Source organism: Amblyomma maculatum, chromosome 1 (genome assembly GCF_055883805.1).
Source record: "Amblyomma maculatum isolate TAMU_Amacu chromosome 1, ASM5588380v1, whole genome shotgun sequence".
NCBI classification, from domain to species: domain Eukaryota; kingdom Metazoa; phylum Arthropoda; class Arachnida; order Ixodida; family Ixodidae; genus Amblyomma; species Amblyomma maculatum.
In genome coordinates this window covers 489586404-489593125 of record NC_139344.1, presented here as the reverse complement: position 1 = coordinate 489593125, position 6722 = coordinate 489586404, and the positions used below count along the sequence as shown (strand labels likewise).

Sequence of the window (6722 nt, the reverse complement as noted above, 5' to 3'; positions counted from 1 at the left end):
CCATTAGAGGTGGTTTTTTTTTTCAATACGCTCTACGAAATTCAGGAACACCTGTTGGTGAAGCAAGTGCGACTTCTAAAGTCGAGCTCACGTGCAGCCAAACGATCTAGAGAAAATGAAAGTATGCCGCGCTACATTATTATTTTCACCTGTCGTAATCAGCACCTTGGAATACATTCAGGAGCATCCAGACTCCCACGAAAAAGCATCAGAATTCAGGCACTGTAGATCGACCATCACACTTATGAAGGCAATAAGTATGTGGTATGATCTCCACGACAACTCCACTTGGAAATCAAGGCAAACACCATTTGTCAAAGCAGACGACGATCGCCTCACCTGGCTTGAGGTCGACTTCATCAGCTTCCTCGAATACATGAAAAGGCGAAGTGCAGAATCTCGGGCGAAGTTCCTCACGAAGGAGACGCATGAAGCCACTGTCATGACGACGAGATCAACAGTCGCTGTGGTCGAGTATCTGCTGACCGATCTCGGGTAAGTATAAACTTTATTAAAATTGATTTAACTGCCGCCGTTTAGTCCATGGCGCAAAAATAGTGTCCCATTAGCAGTCTTTAACGTTCTAATTAAGTCTTTTTTTTAGCTTAACGTACGTACTCACCCGGCCATTTAACAGGGATCCTGTTGAGTCTCTGTTGCTTTCGCTAATTCAACGGCGGCAACGACCGAGTAGACGCCAGAACAGCTGTTTTCACGGCGGAAAACTTGCTCAAGGCAAGTTTCATACATTGCAGTCAAACTCAACCGTGGACCTACATTACGTTTCTTTATTATATTTTTTTTTCACGAACGGATGAAAATATTGTGTCAGAAACCAGTGAAACTGGTTCAGCAGATTTACTTACAACTAAGTAAAAGCACCGGCAAGATCAGAGCAGGCACGGAACCGACTGGCGGGCGAGCACCGACAGCGAAGAAGACGAGCGCGTGCCAGTCTCCCTAGCTCGCCACATGGCGGCGTCAGCAAGATAACATTGCGGCATTGCCCCTCCCGGTGGGAAAGGCATCGTCCCGATGCCGAGTGGCGAGGTCGAGGATAACAGTAGTCGGTTAGGATGCGCGTTCACATCAAGTAGTTAAAGAAAGCAAAGAAAAAAAACACATGTAGCTTGCCCTAGCGGGAGTAGAAGGGCTTCATCCTGGCTACATGTACGACTTCCGATTGTGCTTGCCGTCGGGATGAGCGAACAGTTCCTTGCGGGGTCACTTCGTAGGTGACGTCGCTGAGTTTGCGTTTTACTTCGTACGGGCCGAAGTAGCGGTGCAGAAGCTTCTCGGAACGACCCCGCTGGCGAACAGGTGTCCACACCCAAACCTGATCACCAGGGTTGTAAATTACCTCCCTGTGACGAAGGTTATACCGTCGAGCATCTTTAACTTGCTGTGTCCGGACTCTCAGTCTAGCCAGCTGGCGAGCGGCCTCGGCATGCTGGACGAATCGGTCGGCACCGGCAATCGATGGGTGGGCAACATCTGGCAGTAGCATTGCGTCCAGCATGGTGACAGCTTCGCGACCGTACACCAAACGAAACGGTGTAAAGCGAGTCGTTTCCTGGACTGCGGTGTTATAAGCAAATGTTGCATATGGTAGTATCTGGTCCCAGTTCTTATAATCTTCGTCGACGTACATAGAAAACATATCGGCGATGGTCTTATTGAGTCGCTCAGTAAGGCCATTCGTCTGAGGGTGGTAAGCTGTTGTTCTGCGATGACAAGTGCCACTGACTTCCTGGGTTAGAGCTGAAGTAAACGCCGTGCCTCTGTCAGTTCAAACGATCGCCGGGGCACCGTGACGAAGGACTAGATTAAAGATAAAAAAGTTCTCAATATCAGTAGACGTGCTGCTGGGAAGAGCTTTCGTCTCACAATAGCGGGTTAGATAATCTGTGGCGACTATAATGCACCTGTTGCCCAATGATGACGTAAGAAATGGCCCGAGCAAGTCCATACCGACTTGGTGAAAAGGTACTCGCGGTGGAACAATAGGCTGCAGCAGGCCGGCCGGCTTTACAGGTGGTATCTTCCGACGTTGGAAATCACGGGACGTCCTAACATAGCGCTGAACCATAGCGGCAAGCTTCGGCCAGTAGTACTTTTGTCGTACTCGTGCCAAGGTGCGCGAAAAACCGAGATGTCCGGCAGAAAGCTCGTCGTGGCATGCCTGCAAAACGTCGGTACGGAGCGGCGTTGGGACAACCAGCAGATACTGAATGTCTGTGGAAGCGTAGTTTTTCTTGTAGAGGACGCCGGTGAGGACAACTGATGAGGCCCATGGGCTTGTGGACGGCTGGATCACATCATCGCGGAGCATTTCATCAACTTGCGCCCGAATAGCCTCTCGTTCTTTTGGCGATACTCGGTAGGGGTGTTGGCGGATAAGGCGCTCGGTGGGATGTTTGGTTAGTGACGTCTGCTTCACTTTGGAAGTGACGGCAACGCAGTCACGGTAAGTGTCTAGAATTGCTTGACGGCGGCGTTTCTGGGTAAGAGACAAAGCTGGATTCACGTCAGTTTAAACAGTATGTCCAGTGCTCTCGGGAGAGTTCTCGTTGGCCAGCGAAAGGGCGCAATGGGCGGATGGGGCACTGACTTCGTCAAAATCAGCGATAGCTGTACCTTGCAGTAAATGGCGGTATTCGGCACTAAAGTGCGTTAAAAGCAGTTCAGTTTGTTTATTTCTCAAGGCAAAGACCCGCCGAGCGACGCACACTTGTAGGCTCATCAATAAATTCACGTTCGTTTCCGCGAGGCCTTGAAAGGCGGGGGGGTTGTCGCACTGCACTGTAACAAACAAGCTGGTGCGTGGAGGTAGAGTGACATGGTCGTCGCACACTCGGAAAACTGGTTTGTCTGTGTAGTCGTCGCCGTGCTGTCTGTACTCGTCGGAAATTGCGCGATGGGTGGAAAACGTCACCATGAAGTCACGGAGGTCGATGATTGCGTCGTTTTCTCTAAGAAAATCAAGGCCGAGAATCAGGTCCTTGGCGCACTCTGCTAGCACAACAAAGCAACACGAGAAAGTTACGTGGTGAATCTCGACGCGAGCGGTGCACACTCCGAGCGGCGTTACCACATGCCCTCCGGCTGTCCTTATCGGGGCTCTGTGCCAAGGAGTCAGGACTTTTCGCAGAATGGTAGCAAGGCCATGACTCATAACATAAAAATCAGCGCCGGTATCTACAAGGGCTGTCGTGTTGTGGTTATCAACGACGATCGGTATTTCGGCGGAATGTAGCTCACCATCGACAAAGTGCGGCGTGTCAGGGATCGTCGGGCTGACGGGTCGTTCGTTGCGTCGAATTACGGCGTCGAAGGTAAGCTTCTGTGATCGTCCGGAGGTCGTCGGACTCGTTGGTCGTGCGGTGCGTCGATTGGGGGCGTCGGAGGAAAGCTTCGGCGATCGTCGAAAAGTGGTCGGACTGTTGGTCGGAGCGAAGGGTCGGAGGTCGGTCTGTGTGATCGAATCGGTGAGCGGAGGATGTTGGTAGTAGGATCCATCGACGACGGCCCTACCCCCGAGGGTCGCCGTCTTCAGTTTTCCCGGTGCGGACTTGGGGACTGCCTGAGGGAAGAACGGCGGCTGGTTGAAAACTGTCTCGGCGGTGGTGGCTTGGACTGGCGTCGCTGGAGGGACGCAGGTGGGACGTGGTCGCTGAGGTATTGGTCGATGTCCCGAGGTCGTTCGCCATAGCGCGGCCGAGGGGCATCCGGGGAAGGCTTCGCCGCAGTGAAAGCACAAAGGCAGATTGTTCGGCGTGCTCCACGCGTGTGCTTTGTGAACGGGTGGTCGAGCTTCAGGCACACCAGTCGAAACTGGATATTGGGGTGGAGGACGAGCGGGAGGAGCAGGGTTGCAGGGTGCCAATGGTTCAGGCGCAGGGGTACGCAACACGTCGCTGTACGTCATGATCTGTGGCGCAGGCGGCTGGGCTGACGGTACTGATGGCACTGCTTGGCGGAGTTCTTCGCGCACAATATCCGAGATGCCCCCAACACGTGGATGTTGTTCGAGAGAGGGCAGCTTTTGCAGCTCTTCGCGCACGATGCTTCGGATAAGTTCGCGAAGGGCTTCCCTGTCTTTTCCGGCCATTGGCAAGCGGAAGTCTACGGCAGCGGTGTTCGCAGAGCGATCAAAATGTACAGGGTCAGCCACTTCTACCTATAACACGGTCACTGCATTGAAAGAAACATTGCGGTCGATGCGGGTGCATATCAATGCAAAGCGATGCAGGCACAGAGGGACCCGGGCGTGCTGCTTCACATGACCTGTCACTTATATTTATTGCGTTGCCGGGACGGAAGAAATGACGCTTTGAAAGCAGTAACGATGTTATAGCTAGAAGTGGACGAGGCTGTACAAATCGCCGATTCAAGGCACGCTCGATGCTTGTTGCTTCTTTCGTAAAATCAGCAACAGTACGTGGAGGGTCACGTACAAGGCCAACGAACAGCTGCTCCTTGACGCCTTGCATAAGGTAGCGCACCTTCTTTACCTCCGACATGGACGGATCCACCCGGCTGAAAAGGCGAGTCATTTCTTTCACAAACATGGCAACGCTTTCATTAGGCCGCTGTGCTCGGGACTGTAGAGCAAGTTCGGCCATCTCTTTTCTTGCATCATTGCCGAATGTTGCGAGCAGCTGCCGCCGGAAATCCTGCCAGCTGGAAATGGTAGCCTCATGGTTTTCGAACCACATCTTGGCGGCGTCTTCTAGTGCGAAATAAATGTTCTGCAATTTTCGCTCCTCGTCCCACGCATTAAACACAGCGACCCGGTCGTAGCTGGTCAGCCAGTCCTCAACGTCTTCGAAATTGTCGCCATGAAACGGCGTTGGCATACGTGGAGTATGGCAGACGAGCTGCTGGGCACTCACGGGAAGCTGAATGGTCTGAATTGCGCTGGTTCGCGTGGTTCGCGGTGGGGAAACAAGAGGACCACACTCGGATGCCAAGCCTCTCAACCGATGGCTCGCCTTGTGCCCAGGTGTCGTGTCCACGGTGTGTAGATGGGCGTAGGGGGCAGCCAGAGGCTCTTTGTACATGGGATCTACCCAGCACCTCCACCAAAAATGTCACAGAAGCCAGTGAAACTGGTTCAGCAGGTTTACTTACAACTAAGTAAAAGCACCGGCAAGATCAGGCACGGAACCGACTGGCGGGCGAGCACCGAGAGTGAAGAAGACGAGCGAGTGCCAGTCTCCCGAGCTCGCCACATGGCGGCGCCAGTAAGATAACATTGCGGCAATATTAATTTTCAGGTAGGCATTTTGGAGGCTGCCAAGTATGAAAATACACCGTTCAGCTCTGAGTCTCAAGCGGCACTAAGATCTGCAAATGTCACCTGTGAAGCGAAAAATCTAGCAATTCCAAAAAAACGCTCTGGTTGTGCTTTGGAAAATTGAGCACGTCATGAAGTACGACAAAGTACCTTCAGAAATTGAGTTCGCGCCACTCACCTACTTGGCTGGGTACCTGGTCTTCATTTGCGAACGAAAGGTGAGCATATTCGTTTTTAAACCAAGCCATGATAAATTCCGCACGGGATTACTTTTTCAGGTGACGTGCCCTGAGTGCAAGCTGCTGCTGAAAGGAAATCCTTCACGCGATGGAGCATACAAGTTTATGCCTGTCCTTGACCAAGGAGGTCGCGCCCTGAAGCTGTGTGGCTGTGCAAGCTTGTCTGCACCTTTGTCGAAAAGGCCCTTATGTCAGCAGATGCACACGTATTTCCAGACTTCTTTCAGACGCGTCAAGGACCTCAAGGACTGTCCTCTGATGTGGTGCAAAGACTGCGTATATCCGCAACACTGTGAAGAACTTTGTGCTATTTTTGTGAAGAAAATGTTGAGGCCACTCCTTGCCAACCGGGCAGGAGACGTGAATAGCTCTCTGGAAAGTATTCTAAAACTTTCGCGTAAGCCTCTGTCCCGGAAAATGGTCCGTCTATAGAAAGCTCATGTTGGACGAAAGGTCTTGTTAAAATGTTTCTATATTACATTTCATTTTTGTATGGTGCAAATATATAATTGTATCAAAGGTACATAAGCATCCTTGTGGGTTTTGTCAAATGTGTAAGTTTGGAGGGAAGGCCGCGTCAGGAAGCAGATGGTTCTTCTTTAGCCGACCTCCTAGACATAGTTCACAATATGCATTTATGTCCTGCATAACCTGAAGTGTACTCAAATTATTTCCGGAAAGTCTCTACTACTACTACTACTCGTCTTTTTCATACAACACTGCACAGGAATATATTTTTCTGTTTGATGACGCGCTTTCTTCGAAAAAAGAAAAAAGCATTGAGTATGTTTTGTGCAGCAAATAAAAAGCGTAAGTTGAGCATGCGCGGTTAAAAGCATGCACTGTCAGTGGTTGTTATAGCAATCTCAGTTGAGTTTTCTGCACAAATTTGAATGCTGTAAATATAATTGAGCACGGGGGATATCATACGCATCCGCGTTCGTACCCGTGATCATTTTATATACGCATCAAAAAATAATAAATTATACCAGACTAACTCATTCTCTAATTTAGATTATAGTGAATACTACTGTATAACGAAACAGCAGCTTGAAACGCAATTTTTAAATCCTAAATCGCAGAGCTCCGAGGCAACGTACGAGGACCCTCCACGTATAAATGATGTGTCACAAGATGACAATTGGCAAGGATTTGAACGAACGTTTTCGGAGCCATTTTGGGAA

At 50.6% G+C, this 6722-nt stretch overlaps 1 pseudogene; it reads left to right on the top strand.

Moving 5' to 3' along the window:
- Positions 1-259: 259 nt before the first annotated feature.
- LOC146210165 (uncharacterized) lies at positions 260-6031 on the top strand (annotated as a pseudogene).
- Positions 6032-6722: the final 691 nt, after the last annotated feature.